Source organism: Lithobates pipiens, unplaced genomic scaffold (genome assembly GCF_037356315.1).
Source record: "Lithobates pipiens isolate NorthernLeopardFrog02 unplaced genomic scaffold, aLitPip1_a1.2 Scaffold_30, whole genome shotgun sequence".
Taxonomy (NCBI): Eukaryota; Metazoa; Chordata; class Amphibia; order Anura; family Ranidae; genus Lithobates; species Lithobates pipiens.
Genome location: NW_027507791.1, coordinates 94,462,424 through 94,487,264, shown reverse-complemented (window position 1 = coordinate 94,487,264; position 24,841 = coordinate 94,462,424). Strand labels below are relative to the sequence as shown.

Sequence of the window (24,841 nt, the reverse complement as noted above, 5' to 3'; positions counted from 1 at the left end):
CTAAACTTCCCAAGTTAGATTTCAGGGTGACACGTATATTTCTCTTCTTTCAGAAAATGTTAGCCTGAACAATGAAAGCTAATGCAGTCACCACATCCAAGGACTGGTATGCTGCAGTATATTAAATTTTTGAGGGTTAGACACACTTTAACCACTTCAGCCCCGGAAGGATTTACCCCCTTCCTGACCAGAGCACTTCTTGCGATACGGCACTGCGACATTTTAACTGATAATTGTGCGGTCGTGCAACGTTGCACCCAAACAAAATTGACGTCTTTTTTTTTTACTACACATACTGGTTCTTTGTGGATGGCCTCCCAGGGCCTTTTTTATTCTGTTATTTTGGATTGGAGGAATAGGGCATATCTATCTTTGATGATTACTCTATGTACTCCAGTGCTCCCCTTCATTAACTGTTCTCCCTTCCCTGTTTTATGTATGCGACCATTGTTTATATATGCCGCACTATATCTAGAATTTATGTCCATCCAATGTGTGCTTTGTTTCACTCTATTGTCTAAATGCTAGCTGTGCATTTTTATGTTTCTCTTTGAAAGCATGTAGTACCATTGTACTATTTTTTGCTATAAATTAGAGCTACATGATTCTGGCCAGAATGAGAATCAAGTTTTTTTGCTTAGAATAAAGATGATGATTCTCGTGGCGTATCATCTTTCACATTATACAAAAAATTGGGCTAACTTTACTGTTTAGTTTTTTGTTAATTCATTAAAGTGTGTTTTTTTGCAAAAAAATTGCGCTTGAAAGATCGCTGCGCAAGTACAGTGTGACATAAAATATTGCAACGACCGCCACTTTAATTTCTATGGTCTCTGCTAAAAAATATTTATAATGTTTAGGGGTTGTAAGTAATTTTCTAGCAAAAAATACTGATTTTAACCTGTAAGCAACAACTATCAGAAAAAGGTTAAGTCTTTAAGTGGTTAAACTTAAACCTCATTTACAGACCGAACTTCATCCCTTTGCTCTAAAAGAAACAAGTGTTACAATGTTTCTCTGTATCTCTGTCTAAGTGATGTTGTCATAAACTTGGCAGGCTACCTGTATTTTTTATTTTTTTTTAGACAGCTGTCAATTGTGAGCAGAAAATCGGGAAAATGCTTTGTTAATATAGCGGGGGGGAGGAAGAATCGCAATTTGATTCTTTAACGATAAATCGTGCAGCTCCACTATACATCGATTAACCTTTTTGTAAAAGAAAAATGTAAAACATTTTTGTCTGGATAAGTTGATATTTTATGTTAGGGCAGAAAAATAAGTAACTGTTAAGATGCTGTTTAATATGTATTTAGTTTCATTATTTGCATTTTTATTATTTTTCAAATGGAGCTTAAAGAGGAGGTCCAGCCCCCACCCCAGGAAAAATAAAAGGTCATCAGCCACAAATACTGCAGCTACTGTCTTTTAACCCCTCTGACGGTATTCCTGAGTCTGGCTCGGGGTGGAATTTTTATACCAAAAGCGGTAACCCCGAGCCAGACTCGGGACCGCATTGCTGGATCCAGGAGGACGTTTACTTACCTTCTCCCTCGGATCCAGCGATGTCCCCCCACTGTACGAGCGAGCCGTGTCTTGCTCGATCTATCACGGAGCTGATCTCAGTTCCCTGCGAGCGCTGCGATGCACGGGGACGGAGATCGGCGCCAAATTTAAAAAATGAAACACACAGTATACATACAGTATAATGTAATCTTACAGATTACATTGCTGTATGTAATTATTTCACACCCCCTTTGTCCCTAGTGGTCTGTCCAGTGCCCTGCATGCAGTTTTATATAATGAAAACTGTTCTTTATGCCTGGAAACTGGAGATTGTCCATAGCAACCAAAACTGTCCTTTTACATCAAAAATTATTTTAGATCAGCTAGAAAACAGCGATATTAAATTGTAATCACTTGCAGAATTAAGCGATAGTGATTTGTGGGGAGATCCATCATCAAATACTGAAAAGTAATGACAGTGACAATTCTGCAACTGAGCAAATTTCAGTGTTTTTGATTTGATTACATTATTGAATTATTTTTATTATTGTTATATTATTATTTGGTACAATTATTTATAATTATTTATTATATTATAATTTATGATTTCATTTTTCAAACTTTATCATACCCCGAATGTCTGCTAGACTCTGGCTTGAACAGATTTAAGTGAGTTATTCCTAAGAATTACAGGACTATAATATAAAACGCCAAATTTTCATGCAAAATAACTGTACCACTTTTAGCACCTAAAATCCAAAATAATCGTACCACCAGGGAGGTTAATATATGGACACTCACCTGTCCAGAGAGCCCACGATGTCAGCACCCCAGCTGATCTTCGGATGCAGCCGCCGCCATTCCTGGTAAGGGAAGCCGGCAGTGAAGCCTTTCCCTACTGCGCATGTGCGAAGTTCGAAACACTTTCTAACTGGTCCAGGGGCAGGAGAAGGTTGAGAGGGTCGAACTCTTGTGAGACCGGCCTCCAGCCCCGTCTCCCGGAAGTGGGGAACAGTACCTGTCAAAAACAAGTACCCATTCCCCTCTCCTCCCTGAAAGGTGCCAAATGTGGCACTGGAGTCGAATAAGCGCAAGTTCCACTTCTGAGTGGGACGGCGCTTTAAATTTTACTTGCACTGCTTGAAAATTTTCCAGTTTTGTTAGTTGCTTTGCGAGATCTGCAGAAGCAAGGTAATGCTGTGCCTATGTGACAAATGCATACAAACAGTTGTACATAAACCCCATGACGCCATTAACAAAACCATCCAGTAGGGCACAGAGGGTACATCAAAAGGTAGCACAAATCTGGTAATTCAAACAATATACAAACCTTACAATTTTGTTGTATGGCTCTACACGATCGGGTTTGTAACAAAAGTGGAATTAAATGTTAAATCCTTTATCTACATATGTAAAGAACAGGTATTAGCAGCTTGTTATTTAAGCTTTCCAAACACTTTGCATGGGCAATGCCTGGTCTGTAAGATAAAAGCAAACGGTCTAGTACACACAAGTAAAATCACAATGCGTTCATGTTGTTCAGCTTATTTTTAATCTTGCCAGCAAAGTTTAGCAGGCATTGGCAACTTGCAAAGCTTGCCAAAGTTCTTAACTCAAGTCAAATACAGCATGCCCCAAACATACCTAAGAGGCTCACAAAGCATTCTGGAACTGTTTGCTTCTAACAAATTTCCTTTGAAAAAGAAAAAGAAAAAGAAAGAATTTAACAATGCATTCAGACAATGCTTCAAAGCCTCCAGGGTAGCCAAAATACATCAAGAACACGCACTAACACTGTAGGTATTCACAAGCATTTAAAAATTGTAAACCTACTTTAGTTGGAAAAAACATGCTAGCAGGAAGGCGTGTGTTTGCAAAACCGATTCCATATGTCTCTTCCACGGTTAATGTTTCTTAGGCTTGATTCACACCTATGCATGTTTATTGCTTTTTGCATTTTGGAGATTTGCACTAAAGTTCATTTAACATGGTTTCCTATGGAACACGTTCTGTAGTGCAAACCTGCAAACTGCAAAAAGCACAAAAAATACATAGGTGTGAATCAGGCCTAACCTAACTACTAGCAAGTTTCTTTAGATTCCTATCCTGTAATGTGATCAGGTTAGCCTACACTATAGATATGCTGGGAAAGAATTAACTCTCATACACATGCATAGGAGTTATGTCATCTCAGACCAGCCAATCAAGATAGCCACAAAGAATGAACCCCAGTGAGAACCAAATGAAGAACAAAATATCTGTAAATTTTCCACAGTCAACCAGACTATAAAATGACTATAAGCAAAGATACAAAACTATCAAAATAGATGGGACTTTTAAGGAGCATACAAACTTTATCAATAAAATACATTTTTACTATACAAATCAATACAAAAATATTCAAATTTAAAACAGTGGTAAACAGACACTGAGTAATGATACGCTTAATAATAACAATAATAGGTATGGTCTATTAGTAATAATAATAAATAATAAAATAATTGCGTATTTGTATTTACATTTTGGAATATTGGAAAAGTTTAGTAAAAATATAATAAAAAAAGATAATAAGAATATAATAATAAAAATAAAAAAGTGTATCATTGCATCTAAAACACTGACACATAGGGGTTGATTTACTAAAACTGGAGAGTGAACAACCCGGTGCAGCTGTGCATGGTAGCCAATTAGCCTCTAACTTCAGCTTGTTCAATTAAGCTTTGGAAAAAAAAAACTGGAAGCTGATTGGTTTCTATGGAGAGTTGCACCAGATTTTGCACGCTCCAGTTTTAGTAAATCAATCCCATAAAGTTCACAGCTTTGTACACAACTAAATGAAGCCATATACAGCTGTATCTTCAAACAAAAATGCGCGCTGCATTTAGCGGCATTCAAAATAAAAAAAGAATAGGACACAGCTGCATCCAGGACCACAGAGATCTGCAGCTTTTACTGTGTAAGTGCATAAATGCGTGTAAACACATGTAAATGCATGAACGCCTAAACACATAAGCCATTAGAAGAACTGTACCCGTTCTACATGCTGCGCACATCTAAACACGAGTACTTTGGGTGCGTATTTTATACAGGATAAAATGTAAAAGCTGTAATTAAAGATAAATTGCTCTCTTTAGCGGAAACAGTAAACGCACTCATAAATATATCGAGGCTAATGTTTACAAATGCATAGTATTTGTGAATTCTGCAGAAGAAAAGTTGAAAATTGAGCGTCCTTTCTTTCAGAAGCAGAATGTTGCTTTCAGTACCATGGACAGGGGACCAGGCAATCCCAGCATGGAAATGTACTTCGCAGCCAACAAAAACCTGCTGCTTTTTGTTTATCACAGCAGATTAACAAGTGGCATTACGTAGCATCCTGCTATGCTGTGCGCCTTCTGCTTTTTATTTTGTAATGCAGAATAAATATAATATAAAACACAGCGACGTTATCATATGTTCTGGCTAATTTAAAAAGAGACAGGATTGTGCAAATTGCAGTAACTCATAACCAATTAAAAGTAATTTATCATTGGCTTTCCTAAAAAAATAAAATAAAATAAATAAATAAATAAAATAATAATAATAATGATTGGATGCTATGAGTTACTGGCACTGCACATTATTACTGTTCTTTTCAGAAGCTCATTAGTATATGGATGTGTATGTGGCCCTTGCCAAGCAGATTTTAAGGTTTTAAAAAATGTATATGATGACCATCCCTATAATGGAAGGGGAGGAGAAAAAAAAAGGGGGGGGGGGGTATCCTCCATTATGGAGGTAGTTATCATATACATGTTTTGTATGTCTTGTTATTATATATTCAAACTTGTCCTGAATGTATTGTAAATTGAGTATATATTTTTGTTTTCAGAGTTTGATGATCCTCTTACGCATGTAAAAAACAGGAGGTCCTGAGGAAGCGGTAACCATGCGAAACGCTTCAACCGTACTTCTTGCCTGTTTCAACGTAACCACCATGGTCTATATCCATTTGGTGGATAATAACCAAGGATAGGAATGTAAAAATATGTACAGGAAACATATGTTTTTAATATAAATGTTTTTATTGGTTAAAATTGGTTAAAATAATTTGTATAATTTTTTTTTTTTTAATGAGTTCTGGAACTTGTGCTTATTGGAAGGGTATTTAAAATCCACTGTGTGAGGATTTTAAAAAGAAAATGCATTATAGCGCAACACTAAAGGGAGGAGCTGAGCATGTGATGTCACGCCGAGATCAAGCTGCACTTGGTGGTGAGCTGACTTGAGTAATAATTTTTTGTTATTGTTTTTAAGCTTTTGTAAGTGCATTTTTAGCTGGGCATTTAAAAAAAAAAGTCAAATGGAGTGCACTATGTCTTTGCCCTTTTATTTTGTATGGTATGCCAACTGAGTTGGAGGATTCCCTTGGGCAGCAAACTGATCTTTTGAAAAGCAAAAAAGGAGACATGATTTATCCGGAGATATATTTGGAGAGCGATCAGTGAGTTATTTAGTGCATTGAGGTGAGCAGCCAGTATTTGGTGGAGGATTGGCACCTGTGAATGAAGAGTGAAGACGTGGTGTTTTACAAGATTCTTCACATTTATTCTTATTTTATGTTATATATCATTTTTCACTGAACTTTTTCACTGGCAAAGGTGTTGATACACTAATAGTAGCCACAAGACATGTTTTGTAGCGTTAAATATACAGTGTACGTTTGGTAAATGTTGCACTACACTGCATTTTCTTTTGAGTATTACTTTGGTGGTGTGAAAACACCATACAATGTATAACTGTACAACTCCCAATTGGTTTATTTTGAATTGTTTGCGCTGATTGTATTGACACTTTAAAAGTGAGAATTGTGTCTCCTACCATTCTTAGAAGGTACTATCTCAGCGAAGATTTACACCTTGCCTCATAGAAGAATAGACTTTAGTTACTGTATGCCCAGTATTGTGTTATCATTTAGATGACTTTTGCAGGTCCAAATGTATATTTTACAGGAAAGCTTATTTAATTAACCCTTTCATGACTAAGCCTATTTTTGGAATTTGGTGTTTACAAGTTAAAATCCATATTTTTTGCTAGAAAATTACTTGGAACCCCCAAATATTATATATATTTTTTTAGCAGAGACTCTAGAGAATAAAACGGCAATTGTTGCAATATTTTATGTCACACAGTATTTGCGCAGCGGTGTTTTAAACACAACTTTTGGGAAAAGGGACACTTTCATGAATAAAAAAAAAAAAAAACAGTAAAATTAGCCCAATTTTTTTGCGTAATGTGAAAGATAATGTTACGCCGAGTAAATAGATACCAAACATGTCACACTTTATAATTGCGCGCACTTGTGGATTGACGACAAAGTACGGTACTTAAAAATCTCAATAGGCGACGCTTTAAATTTTTTTTACGATTACCAGGTTAGCGTTACAGAGGAAGTCTAGTGCTAGAATTATTGCTCTCGCTCTGGCGATCGTGGCGATACCTCACATTTGTGATTTGAACACCGTTTACATACACGGGTGCGACTTCCGTATGCGTTTTCTTTGCTTCGCGAGCTCGCGGGGACGGCGGGCGCTTTAAAAAAAGTTTTTTTATTTTTTTTATTTTCAAATGACTAAATTGTTTAAAAAAATAAATAAAAAATGTATCACTTTTATTGCTGTCACAAGGAATATAAACATCCCTTGTGACAGTAATAGGTGGTGACAGGTACTCTTTATGGAGGGATCGGGGGTCTAAAAGACCCCCCACCCCTCCTTTACACTTCAATGTATTCAGATCGCCGAAAACGGCGATTCTGAATACCGGATATTTTTTTTAAACCGGCGCCATTGGCAGCCGAGTAAACGGGAAGTGACGCCATGACGTCACTTCCGTGTTTACGATGAGGAGACTGGAACAAAGCCGATTACGGCTTCATTCCAGTCCCTGCCCAGCAGCCGGAGGCAGCGGAATTTGAATCGGTGCTCCCAATCGAGCGGGAGCACCGGTAACAGCGGCGGGAGGCGGCGGGAGGGGGGGACATCCCCTCCCGCTCCTCCGGCATAACAGCCGAGCGGCTTTTAGCCACATCGGTTGTTATGCCTGGATAGCCAATCGCCTGCTGAAAAAAACGGTACCGGGATGATGCCTGCAGGTGCGGGCATCATCCCGGTATACCCCCCGGAAGCCGAGTACGCACATCTGCGTACGCTCGGCGGGAAGGGGTTAAATATACAGATCATTTGAATGTTCATCTCCTTCTTGAACAAGAATGTTATTAGGGCCCCTTTCACACTGGGGCAGCCGCTAGCGGGGTGGTTTTAACCCCCGCTATCAGCCGAAAAAGGATTAAAACAGCCCGCAAAGCGATTTGCCGGCGGTATAGCCGCGCTGCCCCATTGATTTCAATGGGTAGGAGCGGTTTAGGAGCGGTGAATACACTGCTCCTTTCACCACTCTAAAGATGCGGCTAGCAGGACTTTTTTCACCATCCTGCTAGCGCACCGCTCCAGTGTGAAAGCCAGAGGGCTTTCACACTGGAGTGAAAGGGGCCGTTTTTTTCAGGCGCTACACAGGCGCTATTTTTAACGCTGTAGCGCCTGAAAACCGCCACCAGTGTGAAAGGGGCCTAACCGCCTGGATCCACTTCATGTTCATTGAAGGTTGTGCATAAAGCCTAAGCCGAGAAATCAGCTTTCTAGTGAGAGCAATGTATACAGGAGAAAGATACTGCACCTTATTAAGGCTACCCAACAAACACGTCAGCGGATCCATAGTCAGTTGAACCTGATATACCCTATTTATCATTATAATAACTGGATTTCAATATCTCACAAGCTTGGGACATGGCCAGAGCATATGAATAAGATCACCAGGGTGGGCTTAACTTTTAGGGCAAATGGGAGACTCTCTCCTACCCCATTTATTCAGGTGTACTGGTGTGTGATATACAAGATGCACAATAAACAGGTGTGACAATTGTTGTGCTGCAGACACCGAAACCAACGGGCTTACTTCAAGAATCTGATCCCTTTGTTCACCATCAATAGGGCCAACATCTCTCTCCCATTTTTCCCGGCAGGGCAGCAGATCAGGGGCTTGTATATAAGATAAGAGATGTGCATAAATTTGAGAGATAATACCCTTTTTTTCACTATCAGTGTTCATTGATTCCAAGAATGGGAAGTCTTCTAGCCTTAGAGTGGAGTATCTACTTTGAAACCCAACAACGTGATGCAACTGAATTTATCGATAGTACTGGCCTTTCAGCAGTGGAAATTCAACTACCATCTGGGCATATTATTTCAGAACAGTTATTTAGCACTTGGGAAATGTAGCTGACCCCAGCTTTCTCCCATTCTGAATAATTATAAATCTTAGCCAAATCCTTATAGAATTGATTATGCCATATACAGTGGTGTGAAAAAGTGTTTGCCCCCTTCCTCATTTCCTGTTCCTTTGCATGTTTGTCACAATTAAGTGTTTCGGAACATCAAACCAATTTAAACAATAGTCAAGGACAACACAAGTAAACACAAAATGCAATTTGTAAATGAAGGTGTTTATTATTAAAGGTGAAAAAAAATCCAAACCATCATGGCCATGTGTGAAAAAGTGATTGCCCCCTAAACCTAATAACTGGTTGGGCCACCCTTAGCAGCAACAACTGCAACCAAGCGTTTGCGATAACGTGCAATGAGGCTTTTACAGCGTCCTGGAGGAATTTTGGCCCACTCATCTTTGCAGAATTGTCCTAATTCAGTTACATTAGAGGGTTTTCGAGCATGAACGGCCTTTTTAAGGTCATACCACAACATCTCAATAGGATTTAGGTCAGGACTTTGGCTAGGCCACTCCAAAGTCTTCATTTTGTTTTTCTTCAGCCATTCGGTGGTGGACTTGCTGGTGTGTTTAGGATCATTGTCCTGCTGCAGAACCCAAGTTCGTTTCAGCTTGAGTACACGAACAGATGGTCGGACATTCTCCTTCAGGATCTCTTGGTAGACAGCAGAATTCATAGTTCCTTTTATCACGGCAAGTCTTCCAGGTCCTGAAGCAGCAAAACAGCCCCAGACCATCACACTACCACCACCATATTTTACTGTTGGTATAATGTTCTTTTTATGAAATGCAGTGTTCCTTCTACGCCAGATATACTTGGACACACACCTTCCAAAGAGTTCCACTTTTGTCTCATCGGTCCACAGAATGTTGTCCCAAAAGTCTTGGGGATCATCAAGATGTGTTGTGGAGAAATTGAGACGAGCTTTGATGTTCTTTTTGCTCAGCAGTGGTTTTCTCCTTGGAACTCTGCCATGCAGGCCATTTTTGCCCAGTCTTTTCCTGATGGTGGAGGCATGAACGCTGACCTTAACTGAGGCAAGTGAGGCCTGCAGTTCCTTGGACGTTGTTGTGGGGTCTTTTGTGACCTCTTGGATGAGTCGTCGCTGCACTCTTGGGGTAATTTTGGGCGGCCGGCCACTCCTGGGAAGGTTCACCACTGTTCCATGTCTTCGCCATTTGTGGATAATGGCTCTCACTGTGGTTCGCTGGATTCCCAAAGCTTTGGAAATGGCTTTATAACCCTTTCCAGACTGATAGATCTCAATTACTTTCTTTCTCAATTGTTCCTGAATTTCTTTGGGTCTCGGCATGATGTGTAGCTTTTAAGGATCTTCTGGTGGACCTTACTGTGTCAAGCAGCTCCTATTTAAGTGATGCCTTGATTGTGAACAGGTGTGGCAATAATCAGGCTTGGGTGTGGCTAGAGAAATTGAACTCAGGTGTGGACAACCACAGTTATAGTATGTTTTAACAAGGGGGGCAATCACTTTTTCACACAGGGCCATGATGGTTTGGATTTTTTTTCACCTTTAATAATAAACACCTTCATTTACAAATTGCATTTTGTGTTTACTTGTGTTGTCCTTGACTATTGTTTAAATTGGTTTGATGTTCCGAAACACTTAAGTGTGACAAACATGCAAAGGAACAGGAAATGAGAAAGGGGGCAAACACTTTTTCACACCACTGTAGGCATCTTAGAGAGGGACCCCATTAATCTCAGCCTGTGCTTGACACTTTCCCATATCTTCATCAGAAGTTGAACTGTGGGACAATGAGGTTAGGACCATAGGAAAACCCATCTCCATATGGGACAAAGCTGAATAGTCTGTATTAGTGCAAATTAATAAGTCTCTCCTTTTGTTATTCTGAAGAAATAACTGTTTGTTCCTCTATGCCCATGAGTGAGCCTAATGGGAATGGTTTCATAATTATCAACCAGCTGTTGCAGAATCAGGCCTCTAATGAGGAAACCTGCAGGGTCTGCATCCCTTAGATGTTATTTCCTATTGGGAGTATCTCACCAAAAATAATTTTTTTGTTGCAGGAGAAGATGCCAAAAATCTGACTTGTATTTTAGTGCAGACTTCTGGGAAAATCAGTGAGCCAATCACACAAGCAGGAAATAATATGTCTGGGGGGGGCGTTCAATGCACATTCTATGCACAGACTACCTTCAGATAGCCATATTGCATTGTGCGTTACAGAAAATTACAGAGCTGCAGATTGAAAAGGAAAGGTCATGTTTAATGTTATTCAATTTCAATATGACTACATGGGAAGAGGGAGTATAGACTGCATGAGATAGGGAGTCAGAGGGTGATGCAGTATGGTGACTATGGTATCCAAGAATCTACTATTATGCTTATAATTGTGCTTATATTACATTCGAGAAATGCAATACAATAAGTGATTAGCTTAAGAGCACCCATCCCAAAGACAAATATTACCTAGGTGTACAGCACCTAGGGCTTTGCATACTAGTAGTATGTTTTTCTCCTTTGAACCACCTTCTGCCCTGTAGGGTATTATAAAGTCCAAAAACACTGGGGTTCATTTACTAAAACTGGAGAGTAAAAATCTGGTGTAGCTGTGCATGGTAGCCAATCAGCTTCTAACTTCAGCTTGTTCAGTTAAGCTTTGACAAAAAAACCTTGAAGCTGATTGGTTTCTGTGCAGAGCTGCACCAGATTTTGCACTCTTCAGTTTTAGTAAATCCATAGTAATATGACGCCCGCAGATGGGCGTCATATGATGTCCTCCCATTCCTGGCCGTCTAGGGGGCCGCATTGTCCGCCGGGCACCCGCGATTGCCTGGGAACACAGCAGGATCGTGGATCTGTGTATGTAAACACACAGATCCACGTCCTGTCAGAGGAGAGGAGACCGATGGTGTGTTCCCAGTACAGAAGAACACCGATTGGTCTCCTCCCCTTGTGAGTCCCCTCCCCCCACAGTTAGAATCACTCCCAGGGAACATAATTAACCCCTGCAGTGCCCCCTGGTGTTAACCCCTTCCCTGCCAGTCACATTTACACTGTAATCAGTGCAATTTTATAGCACCGATCTCTGTGCAAATGTGAATGGTCCCAAAAATGTGTCAGAAGTGTCTGATATGTCCGTCACAATGTCGCAGTCACGAAAAAAATCGCAGATCGCCACCATTACTAGTAAATTAAAAAAAATGGGATATTTATTATAGCAAAAAGTAAAACATATTGTTTTTTTTTTAAATTGTCGCTCTTCTTTTGTTTATAGCGCAAAAAATAAAAACCGCAGAGGTGATCAAATACCACCAAAAGAAAGCTCTATTTGTGGGAGAAAAAAAAAGACGTCAATTTTGTTTGGGCGCAACGTCGCACGACCGCGCAGTTGTCAGTTAAAGTGCTGAATCGCAAAAAGTGCTCTGGTAAGGAAGGGGGTAAAATCGTCCAGGGCTGAAGTGGTTAAGGCTGTAGAGCTGAATTTTCGTTTACAATTATATCACAAGCCAAGAACAAATATGAGTGCAACTTTAGCAAAAGCCTCTGCACAGAGTGAGATTTTTCTGAACTTTTCCTGGGCAGAAGGTAGCATGAACAAGAAAGACAGGGCACAAGACTATGCATTATACAAGGTGTTCTGTGTGCCAAATGGTTAGTTTAAATGGACCATCTCTAAAATAGGATGACATACTGTACTCCATGTTGATCTATTCAGAATACAAGAACACACCAATGAGTAAAATAATTTATAAATACATCTTACTGAAATTTAGAAATGTACATTTTAGTGTTTGTAAGTACACAGCAGCAAACTGACGAGAAAAGAATGTAGGCAGAAAACACTTAACAACACCAACTACACCTCTATACTCCAGCTCTACGGATCTGTCAGATCAACTTTACAAAACTCATTTATCAAAGTCTAAAAAGCTGTGTGCTTTCTACAAGGTCATTTGTGTGTGGAGAACCAAATCATGAAGTGCTTGTTACTGCCAGGCATCTCATGGGCAGTTTGCACTGTTTAAATAATTGGACAAAGAATGCTTCCTCCAGGTGGATATTCTGCCCTTGATAAAAAATGGCTTAAAGTATCCTAGTTACTATGAACAACACACACAGTAATTCTTGACAATCAACTTGGATTTGGGATAAATCCTGTCGGTTTAAGGTTTACTGTCCTGTCAAATTTAAGTGCAGGTTCACGAGGGTGAATTTTGCAAGTCTTTTGAACTACGGCTTTCAGGCTCAAAAGGGTTCATAAGGTGGCTTTTGGTTAAGCTGTCTCCCATCATTATAGAGGCAGAGCAGCCATAGCATCAGTGCATTGGAAGCTGCTGCAGGATAGTCTAGGGCAGGGATATGCAATTAGTGGACCTCCAGCTGTTGCAAAACTACAATTCCCATCATGCCTCTGCCTCTGGATGCCATGCTTGTGGCTGTCAGAGTTTTGCTATGCCTCATGGGAGTTGTAGCTCTGCAACAGCTGGAGGTCCGCTTATTGCATATCCCTGGTCTAGGGCATGGGTGCTCAACCTGTGGCCCTCCAGTTGTTGCCTATCATACCCCTGCCTTTGGGAGTCATGCTTGTAACTTTCAGCAGTTTGCAATGCCTCGTGGGACTTGTTGTAGTTCCTCAACAGCTGGAGGGCCACTGGTTGAGCACCCATGGTCTAGGGAAAGCTTAGAAACTGCATAGGATAAGATTAGAGTGAGTTAGGAAACTGTACTTTAATTCTGATTGTCACCTATTTATGAAATCAAGCCCTTTGCTGGCTTATTATTACTACTATAACTATTATGGGCTTTGTAGCTTTCATTTTATTTTCTGGCTGATTTGCAGTCAGTGGTGCCATTTCACTGCCCTGTCCATAGGAAACATTTAAAAGGAGAGCTTTTCAGGCTATACTTCTCCTCTGAGTCACATGAGTGCAATCAGTTTTGCACTCCTGTGACCCGTTTTCAGTGGAAAGCGGTCTGAAGTCTGCTGACGTCACTGCCATCGGTCAAAGCAGCAAGTCATCCCGACTTCCCAAGTCTGAAGGCAGTCTCAGCATCTCAGCAACAACGCTGAGACGGCCGCTCCCCACAGCTCTGCTCTCCAATGAGCGTGGAGAAGCAGAGAGGAGAGACGCTGACTGACAGTCAGCAGCTCTCCTCTTGGGGAGCTTTGAAAACCAAGCCATTGGCAATGGTCGGTGGCTTGATTCTCAGTGCAGAGATGGCAGGGGACAGCTGAAGCATTGGTCTGATGCTGCATCATCATAAGTAAGTATGAATCAAAATAAAACATACTTCTCTTTTAAATATTTGTGCTTTTGTTCAGGGGTTGTATTTTGGGGTTTTCATTTTCTGTGAGATTTTTTGTTTTATGTTGATAGGGCATTTTTTTTTTTTACGTTTAGGGTGCTCAAATTAGAGCATTCATTCATTATTGATCACCTGTTCTCGGAGCTTCCTCTTATTGCAGCAGGCCGCTGTATCACAAAAAGAAGAAAGGGCAAGAACTTTGTGCACCTGAACCCCCACAAATTATATCACTCACATTTGTGTGTGGGAAAGTGCAGCGCTAATTTTGTGAAATAGACTTATTGAAAAAAGACTATATTCCTGACTATATAATAATACAAAGTAATATATTCCTTACACCTTATGTGAATACAGAGGGAATCACTGTGTAGACAACATCACTCACAAATAAGAATTGACAATCGTGAAAGAAACCAAATTAATAAAAAACAATAATTCAAAATGTTATAATCCCTTACACCTTATGTGAATACAGGAGAAATCACTGTGTAAATTTTAAAGTCCACATCATTCACGAGTGTGAATAACAATCGTGAGAAAGATCAAATAAATAAATAAGAAAGTCCTCAAAATGGCATAGTAAAAAAGTGTAGTCCACAAAACTTAAAGCAGGAAAGTGTAACCACCAGTGTGACCCTTTAGGCTAAAGGGATAGCCAGAAATGCCACCAGAGATAGGAGGAGGCTTACCAGAAGTCGTTCACTTGACAAGGCTTATACCACCCAAGTTGCACAGGCTTATTAATCGGTAAACCCGATAGGTATAACTGGTCCTATGTCCGGAACAATTAATCCGCATCAACAGGCCGAAACATCAATGAAATGCAGATAGGGTAAACCAAACTTGCACGTAGAGGACAGAGGCTCAATACCACGTAGCATGTATAGGATAAAAAAACTTGCATAGCGTGATACCGTTTAAATAGCGTTTAATAGAGAGCATGAAAATGAACACTCACATTTAGATGGTTGAAAATAAGCATATCGTGCATAGATACAAATGGAAAGAACGATGCATGTAGATAGGTATATCACTCACATTCACCGCAGTCCTCAATCCTCAAACATACAAATCATAAAAATGTTGGCATTCTATCCCTATTTAAAACTGTTTCACTGCTGTTACACTTCTCTAGCCTCTGCAGTATCCTTATATTTTAGTAAAAATCCAGCCCAGTCTGTGCTCTTTTGTCTTTTGTATATTTGGGCCTAGCCTTGCTCAATAAAATTGTTCTGCTGTTGGCCAATTTTACACTAATATATCATCAGTATTGTCTTATTTCTATTAAAATGGCCTGTACTATTTGTCTCTTGTACATTTTGGCTAATAAGGGGTGTGCTGTTGCCAAGCTAACTGTAAAAGAAAACATTTATTTCACAGAAAAATATGTGCTGCCAGTGTATGCGGTCTAGAAGACTGTTTTGTAAAACTACGGCTTGTATTTTCAGTGTTGCTTTGTAAGCTGCATCAAAACACAGGCTACCCCCTGTAAATTGTTTTAAGCACTTTTTTTTTTTGCACTGGTACATGCCATGTCTGCCATGCAGAGCCCAGCTTTCCATGTCTTTTTTGACCGCAATTTACCCATCACCCTAAAAATGGGCAGAATTAACACTAATTACAATATGGAACATACAGTTTTTAAGCATGGGAGTACATATTGTAATTTCAAGGAAAAGCTGTTATATACTGTATTTATTGACGTATAACACTCGGTTGCAAATAGTGTGTGCGTGTTATAAGCCAATACTTCAATTTTAGCTGCCTCGGAGGGGACAGGGAGGGGGGCGGGATGAGCGCTGTTAGATTACATACAGTGAGAATCTCCTGTTTACTTGGTGGCCCCTGTAATAGGAATTCCCGTCTACTGGGCAGCCATTGGACCACTGTTCTGTCTATAATAGGAGATTCTCACTGTATGTAAGCTGTCGGCGCTCATCCCGCCCCCCTCCCTGTCCCCTCTAGGCTGCAGATGGGCATTGATGTGGACTGATGAGGCTGCATTGATGGCACTTTTGAGGCTGCAGATGGGCATTGATCAGGCTGCATTGATGGCAATGATGAGGCTGCAGATGGGCACTGACCCAAAGTTTTTTTAGTGAAACTTCCCTTTTAAAATTAATGTGTGTGTTATACGCCGATAAATACGGTACATTTTCCTTCATTAAAGCAGAACGAAACCCCTATGTATTGAAGGTCTACTACTCATATTTATAGTTTGAGGTAAATTAGGCTGTATCTACTGTGGCATTTGATGGGAATACAAGAACTAGACTGCATCTTAGCTTACTAAATGCTAGGAAGGTAAGTATAAGGCTGGCCATACATTATACAATTTTCTTGTTCAATGTCCTTTAGATTTACCTTCAATTACAGTATATAGTGCAAGGGCCTGCCTGATTGCATACAAATTGAAAGTGTTATGGTTTGACTTTATATTGTATGGTTTTGGCAAATCCAAAGGAAAACTGAACAAAAAAATTGTATAAATGTATGGCCATCCTTTGTGTTTATCATTGTAGTCCCTCTCTCCTTTGTAGTTAGCCCTGTGCCCTTCTCTAAAGAAATGGAAATTGTTCCATGCAATCAGAGTATAAGGGCAGAGATGCCATGCTTGTCGGCAGTAAAGTCAAGCACTTCCTCTGCAGGATGAGACAGCTCGCTGAGAATGTGCCAGCATCAGGGCCGCTTGTTGCATTGCTTCATTGAACATTCCAAATAGAGATGTTTTGGAGATTAAAATAGAGTCATCAAGATAATGGTTGGAGATTTAATTTGTAATGTGATTTAAAACCAGAGAGGACGGAGCTATAGGACCAGAAAATGTATTATAAATCACTTTCCGCGATGTGCCGGCAAAACAAAAGAGGCAGGAAGAGAGAGCAGTCTATAGAAATCAGAGTTCTTTCCACACTGTAGCGCTCAAACACGTTGAAGAGGATTCTGTATATTTGGAGACATTTCGTGTACTTGGCTGACGTACAATTGTCTTGTTCCTAAGCAGTGTCACATTAATCCTTAGGGTGTTCTTAAGAGGTTCAGGAAATGTCAAGTGTGTTTCTCTAGAGGGAGATCATATTTGAAGCTTAACTGAGGAAATAGCGTTCAGTTTTAAAGGGGCAAAGCTGTGATGCCAATTACAGCAGATGGATCGTACCTGAGCACTATTACATGTTACATGCCATTGTTCCTTAAAAGAAAAAAAAAATCTGCACACAATACTTCTGACACAACCAATAGTTAAAAAAAATATATTTACTAAAAGCAGGTTAACACCTTATTTAAACTACAACACCACCAGGCCAAAAATGGGACATCGTGATGCAGCAATGTAGTAAGATAATCTGTGTATTCACTGCAAATTTCTTAATGTTAACATATCTATGGTGCTCAAATGGAAATGATTGCGGTATTCCATGTGTTGACAGCAGACACGAGAAACAAGTCAAATCTGATCTTTACACAAAGGACTCAATGGGCTTGATTCAATAAAGCGGACCTGCAGCCTAACCCTCAAGTCTTGCAGAGTTGTACAGGCTGCTCTGCCATACAGAAATTGCTTGTTCAGATTTTACTGCACACTGTGAGCTTCTCACATTATAATCTGCAGATAGAAGCTAGATAGAACTCATCTCATTTCCTGGTTGGATGACATCCAGCATTATCTATGTATTTCCTCTCCAGCAGGGGTGGCTGGTGTTTTTTTCTTTTGGGGCCTGTGGCAAACAGCCAAAAACCCCTCCCTCCTCCCTCCCGGTCGGGACATTAAAGCACCACACTTACCCCATCTAGGAAGTGGGCAGGCGGCTTTCTTTCTTCCCCCTCCTGTGGATCATGGTGTCTTCCGCCATACATCTTCCTCCTAAGCATCCAATAGGATCGCCTGTCCTTTCAGCCAATCGGAAAATGGATTTTAGACTCGAGCTTCCTGATTGGCGGAGAGGCGATTCAGTGTTAGAAAAGCAAATATTCATTTGCTTTTCTAACACACTTGGGTGGGCTCCAAGCGCAATGCTATGCGCCACAAGCCCACCCTATTTTGAAGCCTATTAAAGCCTCAGGCTCTAATCAGGTGCTTCAAAAAAACATCCCCACTGCTGTAATTCATGCATCTGGCGTCCTGAAAGAGGCCGGACGCATGAATAAGTGGTGACAGCGGCGATGAAAAGGAGAGACGGCGCCTGTGAGCCCTTAATAAATGGGCCGCCCCTGATCTCCAGCCTTACTCTCCCTGATCGACCCCTTCATTCATTTCAGTTATTTTAATGACAGAGGCTCAGCATCACATGTTGTTATCTACGACAGTCTGCCTAGGAACACCCACTCCTCTAAACCGACATCCACCTATCAAAGAATTTTGATATTTGCATAACTCACAGGAGCCAGTCCACTGCCTGAATCATGGCTAAAGGCTTTGAAAGGAGTGGAATCCCCAGCTATAATGAATCAATGACATCATGGTTACCATCTTGTGTACAATGTCAGGTGGTCATATACACTATACAACAACTGACTGTTGATCACAATGTGATCTGCTTGTTAGTCATATTATGAGGGGAATTTATCAAAATTCGAGCAGACAGAATCTGGAGCAGTTTGTGCTTGGAAACCAATCAGCTGCTATCTTTACATTTCAAAGCTTAACTGAACAAGTTAAGATAGAAGCTGATTGGTTGGTTGGCTGACCCAGTCAGATTCTAGGGAACACACTAAAAGGAACTGGGAGATGTTTTCAAATAGAAACCAGGAAGATGCGGCTACATGATCACTATGAATATTGGGGGTCCTTTAAGAATGTAGAACACTATTAGTATGGAGATCAATTGGAATCTTCTCTGAAGCCAGAGGCACTAGGAGTTCTGGAGTTACAATGAATTTCCCTAGAAAACCGGGGACATTGGGAAACTTCTCCACTAGAATTAGTGTTACACTAGGGATCTTCTCTACTAGTAAACACAGGGGAAACTAGGAATCTTCTCTTCTAGGAAACTGAGAACACTAGTAATCTTCCTGAAAATCACTGGGGGACCTGACACTGTAGGTTAGGCCAGTGTTTGTCAACCAGTGTGCCATGGCACCCTGGAGTGCCACAGAGAGTCCTCGAGAGTGCCTAATCTGTGTGTTCTGTTTTAACTCCTGTATACAGAGAGAGCACAGCCAACACCTCCTACCTGTTCTCTGAACTTTACTCCTAACTACACACCTGTCTGCAATCCAGAAAGTTGTGTGAGCACCTGACATGTCCTTAGGAACCAATGATGTCAGTGGTTGGTAGGACACAGGCAGATGGCTGCCTCAGCTTTCTAGGTTGCTAATAGGAGAGTAGATAGGAGCAGAGTTGAGGACAGAGCTGAAAGGGTGTGCAGGTTGTGTTCTTTCCCCCTTCTCTGTATACAGGAGGTAAGGCAGAACACACTCAGATCAGATTTTACAAGGTTTGATTACCTGCCCCATACGTCCTCTCCACTCTGCTCCTGTCCCGGCAGCAAAAATTGAGGGTAGGGAGCAGTAATAAAACCCTGTAAGTCTTATTCTGAGAGTTCTGTGTCATCTCCTGTATACAGATAGGAGGGAGAGGAGCTTGGGGGGGGGGGGGGGGTGAGGACAGCCTACATTTGTGCTAGGGGGGGATATTTATGCTAGGCGATGGGATTTTGGATGGGGGGTTTGTGTTAGTAGCAGGGATCCTGGGAAGGGGGGATCTGCTCTAGTAGCAGGGGTCCTGGAGGGGGGCATTTGTGCTAGGATTGAAAAGTGACATGACACTACCACGCAAAAAGAAGTGCGTGCGCTCAGCCGCACCTCCTGGTGTGAATGAGTCCTCAGACTGGTGTGTCCCAAGATTATGCACAATTCTAAATTGGTGCCAGCTTTATCCTTGTTCTAGGTTAGTTTCTTAAAAAGTAGTAAATCCAAAAGGTTGCCAGGCAACTAGCAATTTCAGAAACACACCAAAAGTGGCAGCTTTGGTATCTCTCTCTGTATAGGTTTCCTTTAAAGCTCAACTTCAGGCAAAAATTAAATTGAAATAGTGCACGGTGCATCACTTTACTCCTCGGGCTTGATTCCAAACCCTTCTTCCTAAGCCATCCCACAGTGTATTGGAACAAAGTCACAGTTTCCTCAATAAACTAAGCTCATTTCCTAAATTCTCTTGCCTTTGAGAGAGGACATGGCACTTCCACCAATATGAGTTGTCCACTTCATGCGTGCAGAAGAGAGAATAATCGCAATGTGACCATGACTTCATGTGAGTAAAATGGGCATTTGGATTGTTTTTTTTTTGTTTTGTTAACCATACTAACTGTAACGGATTGGCTATCACCCAGCCTGGGTGCCTCCACCAACATATAGCTTCCTCTGGAACCAGGAACCAGGTATTATAGCTGAGCATTGCACCCAAGAACTAGACAACATTAGCTTAAGTGCAAACTGTAACTGACTATTGTAAATCAACACAGAATATATATACGACACAAAATCAGATACAAGTTTGATCACATTATCCTAAACAATGTAAACTGTAAACAGTAATATCATCAGTACATCTAATGAATAGCTAACAAAAACATAAACACAAAAACATCCCACAATTTGGTTTGGTAACAAGAGGATTAGCAGACAAACAATAGGTGACTCAATTAACAACGGGAATTCACACCTAGGAGGCATACAATGGGGAATTATACCATGAGTTGAAGACACCTTATTAAATAGATTATAGCAATAGACCCCAGCATCAGGTTGTTTTGAGATGATTATACTAACATCTGCTTTGAGTCTCTAAGCCTTGGGGGGGGGGGGGGGGGGGTTGAATAAGTCAATGCTGGTTAGGGCATAGAGGCCCAAAATATGTATCTGTGCCCTCAGCCCACCCTTTTTTGAAACCAATTAGAGCCTCAGGCTCTAATCATGTGCTTCTTAAAAAAACAAAAAAAAAACCTTGAATTCCATGCCTCCCTGTATGGAGATTAGGGGTCAGGCGGATGGATTGGGGAGCGGCCAACCCCTGCACCCCTAATGGAGCGGCCTCCACTGGCTGATAATATGCTGGAGTTGGGCTTTAGGGCTCGTGCAGATATGACGTTTAAAAAACACCAGCGCTGCTACCAGGAAAAAAGCAGCATTTAACCACGTTTTTAAATTGCATTTATGCACATTTTTCCGTGTTTTTTGCCGTTAGCGGTTTTTGCCGTTTTTACAGTAAAAACACTCAATAAAATGTAAAACCACCTAAAAATGCCAAAAAGCTTGTTACAGCATTAAGCAGCGTTTCTTTTGGCGTTTTGAGTTTTTAAAGCCAAACAGCCTCTGCTCCTGGATGCACAGGCTGTCGTTTTTTATTTACTGCGCCTAAATGCTTATGGCTCCAAATGCCTCTGAAAGTTTATGTGTGCATGGACATATAAGTTAACACGGAGGAGAGTTCAGAGGCAGTAAAAAAAATGCCAAGGGCCCCTAAAAGCAGCTGCAAAAACATCCTGTGTGCATGAGGCCTAAACATGTAGTAAATGCTTTTACCCTTGCAACGTTATTCATTTATCTGCTAATACATCATGCATCAACATAGTACATTTTTTCTCTCTCTTTTTTTTTTCTTTTTTTTATGTAGTTTGTGAAGGATTTGTGGTACTTTATTAAATCCCACTGATTGTGTTTTTAATATTCTTAATCAGTTTGTCCTTTCCCAGCCCCATCTTTCTTCAATGCTTATGAAAATTGAGCATATCTGTTTTAGTCCCTCATGGTAATCAGACCGTGCTGCTTTGTGAATTAATATGTGTACGGTGTAAGCTGCAGCTGTCCATCATTTGAACGTTCCAGACTCCAGCAGCTCGCACATTTATTGAGGCCTTCCATTTCCTGTTAATAGGTACAATTTTGTGCTTAGCGCTGAGCTTGTTGGGCAACTGTTTACAGATCTAGCAGTAAGTAAGCCCTGACAAACACAAGCCAGTCGACTAAAATGAGTTTTTAATCTCTCTCTATTTACTCTATTTTCCTTGGCACACTCATTAGGAGAAGCACATCTCTGCCTCCATGTTTTGTTGTACAAATGACTGCAATTCATTGTCAGGCAATACTTCCAGGCTGAGCCACGGAATTCATATCATTTTGATTTTCCCTGCTTATTACCGCAGCGAGCTGCGCCGATTCCTTGTTTTGTTGAACAGATGACTGCAGCAGACTGTTCGCTAACGCATTGTGGGTCATTTGTGTACATTTCTCGTTGACTGTCACAAGCCCACCATTTTGTATATTTCTCCCTATTTCTCATTTTACAAAGAAAACTTCCTTCTGTTCGGTAAAAATATACCTCCGTGTCTTCTGCAGCAAAATATCACTTACATCAAAGCATGTCAAAATAGATAAGGTCATGCTTCTTTTCTTCTTGTATTCCTCTAACAGGCAAGGCACCCATGCTGTTGACATGCATACAGCACTTGTAATAGATAAATGTTTTGTGAAAGAATCTGTGAACTTTTCATTTCACATAACTTGAGGCAAAATGAAACTGGATCTCTTTCTTTCATAGTATCAAAAAATGATATTTTAGTATCCAAAAGGGATATTTGGTTTAGAAAAGAGTGGGAAAGGGCTAAACCTCCTTCAGTTTTTACTGCTCAATGTGGCCGTGTTGGGAAGATTTCCCTTTAATTCTTGTGCCGATGACTATGTTGTCACTAGGACATGAAGTTAGGTGAAAGCTACAAGGTCACAAACAGCAACAGTGTGCATTTATTTTTCCCTATTTTTCCCCATTTCCTGTCCCATGGCAATCGTGTGACCGGGACAGGAAGTGAGGAGAAATATCTAATTAACAATACACAGCAGGAAGGTAAAACATTTTTAGGGTGCAGCTCCCCCTGCAGCCCCCCGTGATACTTACCGGAGCCTGATCTCTGGGACTCTCTGTGCTGATTGGCTGAGACACAGCAGCGGGAGCCATTGGCTTCCCTGCTGTTAATAACAGCCAGTGAGGAGGTAGCAGGGGCCAGGACTGAGCCATCTTCTGTGTGCCCCGTAGTCACACAGAGGCGGCTCGGGAGCAAGCTGCTTGCTCTGGGGGAGCTTGGCAAGAGTGAGGGGCCAGAAGTGGTGGCAGGAGACCCGAGAAGAGGTGGATTGGGGCTGCTCTCTGCAAAACCCTTGCGTAGGGCAGGTAAATATGATGGGTTTATTGTTTTAAAGGAAGAAAACAAGGCTTTAGAACCACTTTAATCCTTTTCCAGTACGCCCAAAATTTAAAAAAACACCAATGTTGGCTGCAGGCTTCTTAGATTACACACCAATTTCTTAAAAGTACAAAATACATTTTGAACTGTAAGTTGGAGCTGGTACAATTTTTTTCTCTCACATGGGCAGATGTATTGATGGGGATGGGAAAGAAGTGTAAAGCCCCATACACACTATCAGATTATCTGCTGAGTTTTTCCTTCAGATTTACCAAAACCATGTAGTAGAAGGGCCTGCCTGATTGCATATACATTGAAACTCCTAAGATTTGTCCTCATATTATATGGTTTTGGTAAATCTGAAGGAAAAACTCAGCAGATAATCTGATAGTGTGTATGGGGCTTTAGGCTACAGTCACACTGGCCTAAATTGCTTTGTATGTATCCAGCAGTAATCCCCACTGGTAAGGATTGGCTGAGAGAGCAGTCGCGAATAGCTGCGGCCACCGGTGACCTTTGACTATAGTGAACCAGCGGCCGTACTTATCCAAAGATTTCTGACGTTACAATTCACACAGTCTTAAATCCCCAGTAAATGTAGCCTAAGTATGTGCATCTGGGGGAGGTGCCATTAAAGCAGCCCTGTGAGTTTGTAAAAAAAACAAAAAAACAAAACTGCAGCTTCCTGCAATGGAAGAGGTATTTTACTTGTCTATCCATTAGCTTGTGTTGCCTACCTTTATTTTGTTCCAGTGCTGCAACATCCATCAGAATCTTTAGAACGGCAATATTCCGGCAATATTGTATGCCTGTGATTCCCCCTGCATACTTTAGTACCTTCTTCAAACCCCTTACATCACTGCTGTGTCCTGTAATGGGGAGGACAGGGGGATAGCCTTTTTAAGTCCCCCCTTTGCCTTATGGGGCAGTGGCGTCGGCAATTTAAGCCAAATGAAAGGGTTTTATAATAGGAGGGTTTTCATTGGTTAGTTTGGGTCATGTTACATAGTTAGTTAGGTTGGAAAAAGACACAAGTCCATCTAGTTCAACCAAAATAATAATAATAATAATAATAATAAAAAATATCATACAATCCCATATACCCAATCCTATACCCACAGTTGATCCAGAGGAAGCAGGGGATAAAAATTCCTTCCTGATCCCCAGAGAGGCAATCAGATTTTCCCTGGATCAACTTTACCTATAAAATGTTAGTACCCAGGTATATTGTGTACATTTATGAAATAATCCAGGCCTTTCTTAACCTTCCTGGAGGTATGATTATGTCAGATTTTTGATGCTAAAAGTGGTAGTGTTTTGCATGGAAATTTGGCGTTTTATATTGTAGGCCTGTAATTCTTAGGAATAACTCCCTCAAATCTGTCCAAACAAGAGTCTAGTAGACATCCCGGGTATGATAAAGTTTGAAACACAAATAAATATATAATAAATAACTATAAATAATTATAACAAATAATAATAATAAAAATGATTCAATAATGTAATCAAATCAAAAAACACAGAAATTTGCTCAGTTGCAGAATTGTC

The 24,841-nt window shown here is 40.7% G+C and overlaps 1 protein-coding gene across 5 annotated transcripts in view; it reads right to left on the bottom strand.

Annotated features, from left to right (window-relative positions):
* The window catches only part of SLC8A3 (solute carrier family 8 member A3), a 467,511-nt gene that overhangs the window by 359,283 nt on the left and 83,387 nt on the right, over positions 1 to 24,841 (bottom strand). The window contains exon 2 of one of the 5 annotated variants that reach the window (XM_077464628.1): positions 3,148 to 3,196. The exons of the other annotated variants lie outside the window; for them this stretch is intronic. The gene's annotated coding sequence lies outside the window, so the exon portion shown is untranslated. The remainder of the gene's footprint in view (positions 1 to 3,147; positions 3,197 to 24,841) is intronic. 5 annotated transcript variants of the gene reach the window in all.